Genomic DNA, 13,343 nt, shown 5'->3' on the forward strand with positions numbered 1-13,343 from the left:
AGCTCACTTTTCTTTTTTGTAAACTAGATATGGCACTTGTCCTGAAGGACAGTTGAGACACAGCACAGGTCAGTGCTTGCCACTTGAATGCATGAATGATATAAATACATGTTAATTCCATTCTCTTTTTATGGACAATTTATCATTCTTTCATTTTAACAGTGAATGAGAATTCTTGTTGCTCCACATACTCACCCATACTTGGGATTATCAGTATTTTTAATTTTAGCTATTCTGGAGGAAATCTAGTAATATTTAACTGTGGTTTTAATTTGCATTTAATTTAATTTAATATGCATTTGCCTGACTACTAAAGAAATTAAAGACATTTTCTTATATTTATTGGCAATTGGGGTATCCTATTGTTGTGAAATGCCTGTTCTGGTCTCTTGCTTATTTTTCATTGGGTTGTTTTATATATTGATTTGTAGATGTTCTTTATATGTATGCTGGATACAAGACTCACATATGTAATATATTCTTCTACCTTGTAACTTGACTACAGGTAATTAAAGGTGTCTTTTGATAAATGGAGGTTCTTAATTTTAACATGGTCTAATTATCAGTCTTTTCCTTTTATTGGTACTTTTCGTGTCCAGTTTAATATAGAGACAACTGATTTATTTCAAAGGTGCATCTCCTTCTAGACTCTGATTTGTGCCATTGATCTTTTTGTCTATTCTCACCCCAATACTACACTATCTTAATTATTACAGACATACAATAAGTATTAATACCTAGTAGAAAAAATCCTCCTACTTTTATCCTCCTATTTGAAGAGTGTCTTGCCTGTACCTGGTCCTCTGAATTTTCATATATATATCTTTAGAATATTTTTAAAGTTCCTTTCTCTCTCTCCTCATATACACACACACATACAAATAGACACACACTTAAGCACACATATAAACCTACTTGGATTTTTATTGGAACAACTTCATTAAACCTAAAGCTCAGTTTCAGGAAAATTAACATTTTTAAATGCTGAGTCTTCCAATATGTGAATGTGGCATCGGGCTGCTTTAATTTGTTTTTTATGTCTCTCAGAAATGTTATGGGAAATGTTTTTTTCCCATAACTCTTTAATATTTATTGCTAGATTTTAAATATTTTTTGATACAATTATAAATTTTTTCAGCTTTATTTCCTACTGCTACTTGTCACAGAACTGTAATTTTTAAAATCTACAGGTAGATATTAGAATTAAATGAGCTTAACAAAGACAACCTTGTTAAACTCATTTAATTCTAATATCTATCTGTAGAATCTTTGGGATTTTACTATATACACAATCATCCCAAATAATAGCAGTTTTATTTGTTTCTTTTAGTTCTTTTTCTTTCCTTTCTACACTGATTAGGACCTCTAGTATAAGGCTGACCAGAAATGGTGATAATTCTCATACTTGTCTTATTCCTGATCTCAGAAGGAAAGCTTTCAATATTTCCATGGTGTCTGCTATTGGTGTTTTGTAGATAACCTCTATTAGATTAAAGAAATTTTCTTCTATTCTTAGTTTGCCAAAAGACATTTTTAATCATAAACAAATGCTGACTTTAATCAACTGCTTTTCTAGTAAGATGATAATATAATTTTTTCCTTTTATTCTTTTAATGTGGTAAATTCTACTGATTAGTTTTCTAATGTTAAACTAACATTGCGTAATTACAACAAACTCAACTTATTTGTGACCTATTATTGTTTGTACATGTTGTTTGGTTAGCTGAAATTAAGAATTTTGATATATATGTTCATGATTGAGGTTGCCCAGAAATTTCTTCTTCATAATTTCCTGTTCATGTTTTGATGTCAAGGTTATGCTGGCCTCATAAATTAAGTTGAAGAGTGTTATCTGTTTTTTTTCTGTTTTCTGAAAAAGCATAAAAGATGTTTATTCATTAAACATTTGCTAGAGTTAAATAGTGAAACTATTTGGACCTATATTGGAAGGTTTTAAATTAGAGATTCAACTTTTTTCAGTTGTTATGAGATATTCATAATTTCTATTTCTTCATGTCTAAATTTCAACAGGCTGTATTTTTTGTATTTTTTTCATCCTACTAAGCTTATATGAAATAGTTAAGACATGAAGCATACATTTATTAGAAATGTAATTATTACCAGAATCTACAGTGCATGAGAGCTGTATTTAAGGGTACTTCTATTTCTTATTAAAAGTTTGCCTTATTAAAATGAACTGCTTTCTGGCATAATTTTCAAAAACAAAGTTGTGTTACTAAAAAGATCAAGAATGTGTTTTATTTCTTTTGAGTTAAAATGAAAAGATGGATGCAGTGGCACACCTAGTGTATTTGACACCTGAAAGGGACCATTTTTAACACCTCTCCCCCTAAAATATTTTCAGTAATAATCATGAAATAAAACAAACAAAAATTATTATGTCCAGAAAAGAAATGCAGTGACCATTTATTAAATTTTACATAAATAATAATGTTAATAAAAAATTAATAAATGCAAAAAAATAAAGTTTTAATACGTTTAAGTACATTGATGTGTTTTTTGGAAAAAGGAGAAAAATATTCATACTTACATTTTGGTCCCCATGGTGATGGTGATGAATAACTCCACTGTGCTTTCTGCTATAAGCCTTCACTTCTGCACATTTGTCAATGGCTTTGTCAAATTGATCTTCACATATTCATGGTCAATAGAATTGGTACGGCCTCACTCATAGTTGATTGAAGGACACTATTTTAATTTCAAATGTTTCTTTCACATGAAGAAATAGATACACAAGTAATTAGAAAAGCTTTAAAATAAAGATAAGTTTATCAGAGTTTCATAAAAATCCCATTTCATAGTAACTTCCAGAAACTGCAATACTGTCCATGTCTTTGTTCTTTGGGGTCAGCTCTAGCAGCTTTCAAATGTTTCTGCAGTTGAAAAATTTCCACTAAAATACCTTCACCAGAAAATTCATCATAAATTTCTGTTATATTCAGTAAAATTCTCCGAGGTGTGTAATGGTTACGAATTATTTGAACTTGCTTAGGCTCAGTTCATATCTCTAACTGCTGTGGTACTATATAATCCTGTGTTTAAACATAGATTCAAACTAAACAATTATAGCACAGTGATTATGAAAATGAAAAAAACAGAACTTGGTTGCTTATTCTTGAAATAAACATGTGTAGCTGAGTCCATGTCCAGAGGAGTTAGGTTTATTTCCATGTAGACTACAATGTTTGTTAAAGTATAGGTAACCAAAGAAATGGTAATTCTCAGCTTACATATATATTATTAAATTTCAGTAATGGCAGCAGTTGTTTAGAACTTAGACCAACAAAAATTTTTTTTTCAGAGAGAAGTAGTATCATTGGCATTGCTTAGAATTGTCAGTGCATAATGATAATAAAAAGCAGGCTGGCTTTTTATTATTATTATTTTATTTTATCCCTTTAAAATTTTCTACACACAAAGCACTCCCTTATTGCCTATACTAGGGGTGGACCACTTACATCATCCCATCTTTGGTACACCACAGGATGGATGAGAAAAATAATGAGGGAAACTGACAAGGAACATTTTTTTCCTTTTAACCAGCAGGCCAAATATGTTTTAGAATTAAGAGATTCCATGTAATTATAAGAGTAATAAAGTGGCTTGTTGTCCTATTTCTGGAAATACTCATAAATATACAAATTATATTTCCTTTTGCTCCTTCATTAGGCTTGTTTAAATCATTACACTGCCTCAATTTCTTATCTGCTATCACTGACAGTGAAGTAATAGAATTAATCTGACGTAATGGGGTGGATAACCAACTAACATACTGAGATTAAAATTTTTGGTAAGGCAAACAAACCTCTGAAGTATTTGAGGTATTTCCTGGCCTTATCTGTCATTTTCAGAATCTTATTAAAAACTGAAGGGAGAAAAAAAAAAAAAAAAAAAACTGAAGGGAGGTAAAATTATTCTGCTCAATATACGCACATCCTCTTGGATCTAGAGAGGAAATATCTGGGAAATTTCATTAAAAACTTGAGAATCATAATGTGAATCTCAATAGGCTGCAGCATATGTTAAGTTGCTGGTTCACAGTTTAAAAAAGAAAAAATAACTTAAGATATGGTAAAATTCCAACATCCTAAGAATGTAGTATTGCATAAATTGTAGGAAACAAAATGAAAAACAGCATCAAATCATTTTGTAGTCAGAGTTTAACCAAAATGACTACACCTTTTCTGTGTTCTATGCTTTACTGACAAATTTTATTCAAAGAACTAAACTACATGTTTCTTCATAGTCACAAAATAAATAGAAGAAATGTCTATTTGGTGCTTCCTGTTTGGTTCTGTTAATGGACTAATGTTCCCTCCTGCTGTAGCAACTGAGGATGTTTGTATTCTTGACCCCTCCCACAGGGAAGCAGGAAAGAATCTGAACTCTGATGACTAGCTGTACTTCTGGCTTTGATATACTGCTCTGGCCTCCGTGAAGGAGGAACAGACTTGAACTTGTACTGAAAGAAGTGAAAATGCAATCAAGAGTCTGACTTTAGCAGTCGTGTCTCTAAGCTTCTTGTGTAAGAACATAATTTCTTAATAACACACATAATGGTTTCAATTATCCTCAAAATTAGGCAGATAAAATATACAATAAGGCATTTTCTAAAAACTATGTAAAATGGCCAATGAGGTATGAAGCATATACCAATAATGGGCCCATTGATAATAAATAGAAATACTTACTGGGAGCATTCTGTAGTCAAGTATTATGAGAATGCTTTAAAGTTCTAAACTCTAAATACCCTGTAATCCCAGTGATTTCTATCCCTTGGACACCAGTTATGGTTCTTCCAGCAAATCATTTGTCCAAGATCCTGATGATAAAATCCATCTTCCTCGGATTCTACCTTTTCTGGAACCCCAACACCATACAAGATCATTCAGGGTCAGTTATAAGCTCTCCAGGTCACATCTGGAAGCTTAAAAGTTTATTCTAACCCTGCCCCTTAACCTAACCCTCCTCTTTCTTACCTGTTTCACCTTGTGATGGAAGAAAGGGAGAAACCCATGAAACACCTATTTTAATTTTCTACTAGGAGATAATCTCCTGAAGTCTTTGATTCACCTCTTTTAGTACCTAAGAGCCAATAGATTACTCTTTGTGATGTGCTGGGTAACTAGGTAACTGAGGAAAACAGAGTCTGTTCTGGAGAAGATGGTAGTATACCAGCTGAAGATACCTTTCCCTGACTTTTCCCTGTTCTTTCCTCTTCTTACTATCTGCAATGTAAACCCCTTTAGAATCCGCCAATCCATTTTCCCTGGAGTGATAAGGCCTACGTAGAAGGCCTGCATATTTGAAGATCATATAAATGACCTCCAACATGAGTCTCAAGGCTACAGTTTAGTAAATGTGAACTGTCATGAAAATCTAACTGCCTGACTGTCATCATTTTGAAGAGTCTACTTAGGGTTATATTTCTATTTGGCCTTTCCCTTTTTCCACTGGAGTGGATTTAGGAAAATATATTTATTTTCTCACCTGTCTAGTAATTTTTCTGCTTCATTTTGCTCTTATACCCTATTTCCCCCATTTAGATTTAGATATATTTTACTTTTCTTTCCATGAAGTCTCCATTCTAATTCATGCCCCATAGCTCAGCAGTAAATTTTAGGGAGCACCCAATATCTTTACATTTGACAAGTGAAGAGAGAATGTAACAGTTTCCTTGGCCAAGCAAGAGAGAGACAGAGTATGACTGTAGTGAGTCAGGATTTGGCCACCTCAGCATCAGCCAAAAGACACCTAGACTGCCATAGCACTAGATGAAAGTACATGGCAGAGAGTGGGACAGAGGGTCAAACAGTGTTATGTTGTCACCATTTAAATATTATCAACAAGATCTAAAGAAGTAAGAAGATCACAATAACTTCCAAAAGATTTCATCACTTTGGCACAAGCAGCTCCTAAGATATTCCAAACATAAAGGTTTTTCTTTCACAGAAAGAGCTGAAGAGAACCCTTACCTCAGATCTTCCTTTCTTCTGTGTAGGCTCTTGCTTCTCAGGCTTCTGCTTTCGTGTCCTCTGAGCTCCTTCAGGATGCGGACTCTCTCCCAGTTACTATTGTGATGGGCCAGGAAAATATCGGAATGCATGCTGTCAGACAACAAATTATAAATGGGTTGGCATTTGACAAGGCAGAACTGTAAAAACAGAGAGTAGTGGTCTTTACTGCAAGGCAGAGGAAAATTACATAACACGCATCAGAGCATCACACTGTGACAAAACAGAAGTCGTATAAACATCTTAACTTGCAGGAGCCCATCTATCTCCCCCAGTTGCAACACAGTGCATTAGGTTTTATCAAAAATGATGAAAGGGGCAAGGAATTTGATGGAGTGTCAGAGACAGTACCCAGAAGAAGTCATGATTAAACTGAGATGTGAAGGTGGAGTAAGATTTAGCTACTCTATGAAAAGGTAGGGACTGCCTATCAAGTGCCAAGGCCGCTGAACGGGAGAGAAGGACATTTCCAAGAAGCTAGGAGTTTACCAACATGTCTGGAGTGAAGAAGGTGAAGGGGAAAGAATCGAAAGAGGTTGAGAAGGTAAGTGAATCAGGCAGAGCCTTACAGGCCATGTTCAAGGTACTGCATATGCTCTAAGGGCCACAAGAAGGCATTGTAGGATTTTAAGTAAGACCAAGATATGATCAGATTTACATTTCACATTCCCCATTTTCCCTCTCCGTTTTCTGTCACCGGCTTTTACCCTAATAAATTTCTTGTACATTTAATCCTGAATTGGCATCCACTTTTTGTATAATTTATACTAACGTAAACTAACAGAATTTTTAGAAGTAAATGAGTTAAGATATCTGCACAGTACTTTTTTTCTTAAGAAGCTCAATCAATTTCACAGGCACTTTTAAACACATTTGTTACTGTAATTAGTTTCAGGAAGTCATCTACAGCACAATCAAATACCAGTCTTCCTGGGCTGGATGTTATTTCAGGTCATTCAGCGCTATATTCTATTGCACTGTTGTGGTAAAGATTATCTGACAAATTGAAGGGATAATGCTTCACCAAAAAGTACTTTTCAAAAATTCTGTTTATCTAGTAGAGCGTGGATCATTAATTGAAAGCTGTGTGTAAAAAACAATTTCTTAAGTCCAGCCCCGGGGGAGGGTTGCTGTCCATTTATTGTTAGACACAGATATCTGAAATGGAAGTATAATCTTGAAAATTATTAATTACTATTTTGATAAAAACAATGATAAATTGAGTCATTTGTTGAGACGTGGATGGATCTAGAGACTGTCATACAGAGTGAAGTAAGTCAGAAAGAGAAAAACAAATATCGTATATTAATGCATGTATGCGGAACCTAGAAAAATGGTACAGATGAGCCAGTTTGCAGGGCAGAAGTTGAGACACAGATGTAGAGAATGGACATATGGACACCAAGGGGGGAAAACTGCGGTGAGGTGGGGATGGTGGTGTGCTGAATTGGGCGATTGGGATTGACATGTATACACTGATGTGTATAAAACTGATGCCTAATAAGAACCTGCAGTATAAAAAAACAAACAAAACAACTAATACTAAACTTTCATTGGGTTATTTGTATGGAAATATGTTAATATAAATGTTTCAGACATTACATGAAATTTCTAAAAATCTTATATTTGTATTTGTATGGAAATATGTATGGAAATATGTTAATATAAATGTTTCAGACATTACATGAAATTTCTAAAAATCTTATATTTGTATTTGTATGGAAATATGTATGGAAATATGTTAATATAAATGTTTCAGACATTACATGAAATTTCTAAAAATCTTATATTTGTATTTGTATGGAAATATGTATGGAAATATGTTAATATAAATGTTTCAGACATTACATGAAATTTCTAAAAATCTTATATGTTCTGGTATAATGTTATAAGTAATAATCCTAGTTATTACTTTAAAATGTATATCTCAGAAATAACTAATTTTCTTGTCAACTGCATTATTATGAACTTTCATCAAATCTTTAACCGTGGTCATTTTTAAGTCTTTTGTCATTTACAGACAGTTCTGGGTGTACTCTGATGATTTTGCAAATATGTTCCTATAAAAGGGTTTCATCTTCAAGAAATTCATGTAAAAGACTCTGACAAGTACAGGTTTCTGGTAACTGACTGTACTGCTGAACTGAATGAATAAGCATTTTCAGAACGCTAATGAAAAACTGATGAACTCATAAAAGTGCTAACAAAAGATCAAGATGAAAAAAAAAAAATTAATTACATGGGACTGAGTGAACTGATGAGGATGAGTATAATTTTTGTGACTTTCTGTCTGAATTAAAAAAAAAAAAAAATTCCACAAGGACTCAGAGGCAAAGAATATACAAATCAATTTTCACTGCAAAGTAAAGGAGCTGTTACAGTGGAGGATTACTGGACTGAATGTCAATATTATGACATAGTATGAGTGTGTTTCATGTTTGGTAATTGCAATCATTGTTGCTTTTGTTGTGGTCATCCATGTACAATGCTTGGTGTCAGTCTATTTATCTCTTGTAAAAATAAAATACAGTGTGTGTGTGTGAAAAAAAAAAAAAAAACAATGATAACATTTTCTATCAGAACTTTCCTTATCACTGTTACTTTTCTTACTGGGATATTAGAGTAGTAATTTCATTCCTTTGCTGGTGCAAGATAATTGAATTCCTTGTAGACAAGACATAGTATATTCTATATAATAGGGTATTTAGGCAGATGGTTAAATCACTAATGGTTACACCACTGATTTTAAATCACATAGATCATTATTAGTTAATGATCAGCCTATAGAAAGTCTCTAGTTATGAGTCACAGGCTAATCTGATGTAACATTTAGGACCAGTTGGGAAGTCTTTGTACAAAGATCCATGATCTCAACCATGAACCCAACCATGAGCCAGATAATGAACCTAACTCAGAAGCAGGCTTTGGTCCTACTGTCTTCCATTTGACCTTCTGTTTTCCAGACTCAGTCTGAACTACTTTCAGAATAAATTTCAAAGATTTATAAAATTAAGAGATTTATTGATATAAACTTTAAGCATTGATTCTCAACTTTAGATGTAATTCAGTGCACTTGAAATTTTAAGACAGAATGTAGTGACTCCAGACCCACTAAAGGAGAATCAGAGTGTTTAATGGGGGATAGTGGCATCAGTATTTTTTAAAGCACCAGATATAATTCTGATGTGAAACCAGCATTATGAGACATGGCTTTGGAAGCTATCAGTTACCTAATTTTATTCAGTATAACATAGTGCTTTAGAGTATGGGTTCTGGAGCTAAACAGCCTGGGATCAATTCCTCAGTCCCTTTTACTAGCTTCATGAGCATCAGTAAATTACTTAATGTCTCTGTACCTCATTTATTCAATATCCAGTGTATATTTGTTGAGTGCCAGGCTCTGTTCTAGAGGTACCAATGAACAAAACAGATGGAATCCCTGCCCTGTGACGTTTACATTCTAGAGCAAGGACACTTTGGCGGGGGAGGGGGATTGAGAGAGTATGTGAAGATTAAACAGATCTTATACGTAAGGTGCTTGGAACCGTGCCAGGCACAAAATGTTCAACAAATGCTATCTGCCATTTCCTTATTTTACGAATGAGGAAACTGATATCCAGAGAGGGGGAGGAATCTGCCCAAGTAACTAAGAGAGGAGAAGAGAGGAGGCAAATCAGGCTCCAGGCTACCCTCACCTCACCTCCCTCAGCTCACTCCTAGAAGAATTTCAGTCTGGGGCTGCAAGACAGATGCTAAAACAATGGGGCCAGAACCTGCCTCTTGACACAGATTCCTGTACCTGAATGGAGCTCTTGCTGGTGCCATATATCAGAAGCAAATATTGCTAAATGCAACTTTTATTTGGCATCCCTGAGGACATGGAAGATAAAGGGCTAAAAGAACTCATCTTGTTTGTAGCACCAGTCAATTCTTTAAGAATCCTTATAACAGTCACTGAGGGGCTATCTACTGTTCTCCATTTATATTATGAATCGGTGAAGAATGACTAAGGAAAAATGTAAAAGGAAACTACAAAATGTATTTTTGATAGCATTTAATATAAAATAATAATTATTAAAATCTCCCTCAAATAAAATGGTAATATCTTGTGAATAAAGCAAATCTGATAATTTCCCCTAATATATTTAAGCCAGAGCACTAGTTTAAAGCATTTAAGAGTCAGATGGAACTTAAGAAGCTTACAGGAGACCAGAAGTCAGGAAAGCAATAATTGAAGATGAGAAAATGTATTATTGGAATAACTTATCTGAGCCAAACTCTTATGAGATGTCCAAACATTTCTTCTAACCCTTTATTAGAATGACTAATATTTGTTTGCATTACAAGATACCTATAAAGATTAAAATCCATATGATGTGACTAAGCTCAAACTTGTTCCCATGACCCTCAAGTCTTAAAAAAAAAAAACTGAATTCAAATTTAATTAAGAATTAAATTTGAAGTTGAGTAAAGTAAGGAGGGGCAATCAATTTAAACATGTTGCAATTCATACTAGAATCTATTTGAAAAACCTCATTTGTTCTGTTAGAGTCCTGTCTTATGATAACACAGCAACATTTTCTTTTATCCTTATTATGAAAGCACATGAACTGGAAAAGAAAAAGACAAAATAGTAAATCTTGTTTTAGTATAAGAGATTACATTGACAGAAAAAAAATGGGGAAAAGGAAATCATCAAGGCAGTGGCTGAGAGCCTTGAAAACAAAGATAAATAAAGCGAAACTTGATGTAAACCGTGAGAAAATTGCCCTGTACCTAGGAGGGTTTACGTATATGTATCATTAATTTCTCTATGAATTTTCTCTCTAATTCAGGATATGAGTTAGCAAAATTATTGGGATAGTGAGCTCTAAATCTGTTATTATAGTCAAGAGAGTAGGTATAATAAATGACCAGATGACAGGCATGTTCATGAACTTAAAGCCAAAAAGTTAGAGTCTGTGCTTTTTAAGAAAGCAATAACTAAATCATTTGATCGACCATACACAGAAATTAATGCTTCAACTAAGAGAAAAGGAAAAGGAAGCCTACTGAAGCTTGAGCTTTTAAACTAGAAAATGAAAACAGAAGGTCTATGTCTGAATCTGCTGGTTATTCACTCTTTGTGGCTTGAATTACTCCAACTCTGCTTGCAATTAATTTCCAAAGGATTTATGTGCAAAGAGCAGTTAAAGACGTCACACATTTAAGGGTGTTATGTAAGCAATCATTATTACTAACCAACAAAAAGATATAGGGAGAGCTCTAATCAAATTCACCAAGTGCTGCATAAACCCATTCAGAAAGCAGTGGGATGGTTTACTATGGTTTGGCTTCATTTAAAAATTGGGTTGTAAAAGTACAAACTATATATTATTTTTCCAGGGCTGCCATACAAAGTACCATAAACTGGGTGGCTTAATGCAATAAAAATGTATTGTCTCACTATTCTGGAGGCTAGAAGTTCAAAACCAAAGTGTTGGCAGGACTATGCTCCCTCCAAGCCTCCAGGGAGGATCCATTCTTGCCTCTTCCAGCTTCTGGTAGCCCCAGATGTTCCTTGGCAGATAACTCCAGTCTCTGCTTCTGTCTTCACGGGGCTGTCTCTTTATAAGGACACTAGTCATACTGGCTTAGGGGCCTACCTTACCTCAGTATGACCTCATCTTAACTAATTACATCTGCAACATTCCACCTCCTAATAAAGTCACATTTGGAGGTACTAGGGGTTAGGACATCAACATATTTTTTTTTAACACAATTCAATCCATAATAATCTGTAACTGCTGTTTGGCATACATTATCTGTCTACAGAAAAGAAAAAAATAAGGTTAATGTATATAAACCAGAAAAACATAAGAGAGTAAGTTTCTCCATTACTGGCTTTAAAGATTTATAGATTGATGTTCCAGTTCCTATTTCCAGAGTAAACCATATTACAGATGGCAATAGGTTTCTCCTCTCAGAGTCTCCCTCCTATACCTGGATTACCCCCGGCCCCCCACCAACCACTCCTTAGTCCTTCAATGCTTTCCTGAAATGCTCCTTCCTCTTCACCATCAGATCCTTTCTGTCCTTTAAGGACCAGCTATGTCATCCTTCAGGAAGGCTGCTCTGACCAGTGACTGTGCCCATAGTGACTTACGTTCCTCCAAACCCTTACAGTGTTTATGCCCGAATTATTGAACTGGTTACCATCTTACTGATATTTTTCAAAATGTATTTATGTAGTTAAAACAAAAAAGTAATACATTACATACTCCAAAGCTGAAAAAGTAAAAAAAAAAAAAGTCCTCTCATCCCTGAACCCCACATTCCCTGGACCTCCACACATCACCTAGCTCTCAGCTCAGTCATCTCTTCTGCAAAATCAAAACTTGGACTAGATGATCTCTAAGGTCCTTTTCAGACTGAAAGCACGAAGGTCCTAACACAGAAGATTTTAAGAATGAGGGGTAGCACATTGTGGTGGTTGATATACTCTAGAATCAAACAGAAACTGACTTAGAAACTCAGTTCTACCTCTTTCTATCTCATTTCTTGTTTCTAACTTACACCAGCCACTGTTCTAGGCCCTGACAATGCAGCAGCAAATAAGACTGTCAAGGTCCCTGCCCTCATGGTGATTATGTTCCTGTAGGAGAGACAAACAATTTAAAAAAATACATAAATGTATGAGTAAATAATATGATTTTGGTTGATGATAATTACCACGCGGAAAAGTAAAGCAAGGCAAGAGATTAATGAATAAGGGGGTGTAAAAGATATTTTAAATAGTTTGTTGGGGTACATTCTCTGGGAAGTGCTATTTGACAGAGAGTGAAAAGGTCTGGAGAAGTGCATTTCAGAGAGAAGCAGCAGCATGAGTAAAGGCCCAGAGACAGGAAGGCAGATGGTCAGAGCACAGGTCTGCTACTTACTCTTTTCATTTTATTTTAGAGATAGGTCTTTTATACAGGTGGCTTTTTTTTTTCTATTGTATGCATGTTCCATGATTTTTTTAATAGTCCTCTATTTTTTTTTTTTAAATAATTAATTAATTAATTTATTTATTTATTTTTGGCTGTGTTGGGTCCCCGTTCCTGCGCGAGGGCTTTCTCTAGTTGTGGCAAGCGGGGGCCACTCCTCATCGCAGCGCGCGGGCCTCTCACTGCCGCGGCCTCTCCTGTTGCGGAGCACAGGCTCCAGACGCGCAGGCTCAGCAGCCGTGGCTCACGGGCCTAGTTGCTCCGCGGCACGTGGGATCCCCCCAGACCAGGGCTCGAACCCGTGTCCCCTGCATTGGCAGGCGGATTCTCAACCACTGCG

At 35.0% G+C, this 13,343-nt stretch overlaps 1 long non-coding RNA gene across 2 annotated transcripts in view; it reads right to left on the reverse strand.

Annotated features, from left to right (window-relative positions):
• The window catches only part of LOC132375962 (uncharacterized), a 40,678-nt gene that overhangs the window by 1,676 nt on the left and 25,659 nt on the right, over nucleotides 1–13,343 (reverse strand). Inside the window, exons 2-3 of one of the 2 annotated variants that reach the window (XR_009506177.1) lie at nucleotides 5,997–6,128; nucleotides 2,552–2,730 (exon numbers count right to left, since the gene is read on the reverse strand). This is a non-coding gene — a long non-coding RNA (uncharacterized LOC132375962). Of the gene's footprint in view, nucleotides 1–2,551; nucleotides 2,731–5,996; nucleotides 6,176–13,343 lie in introns of both variants that reach the window. The other variant, XR_009506178.1, reaches the window with a different exon arrangement.

The sequence above is a fragment of the Balaenoptera ricei genome, chromosome 12 (assembly GCF_028023285.1).
Source record: "Balaenoptera ricei isolate mBalRic1 chromosome 12, mBalRic1.hap2, whole genome shotgun sequence".
NCBI classification, from domain to species: domain Eukaryota; kingdom Metazoa; phylum Chordata; class Mammalia; order Artiodactyla; family Balaenopteridae; genus Balaenoptera; species Balaenoptera ricei.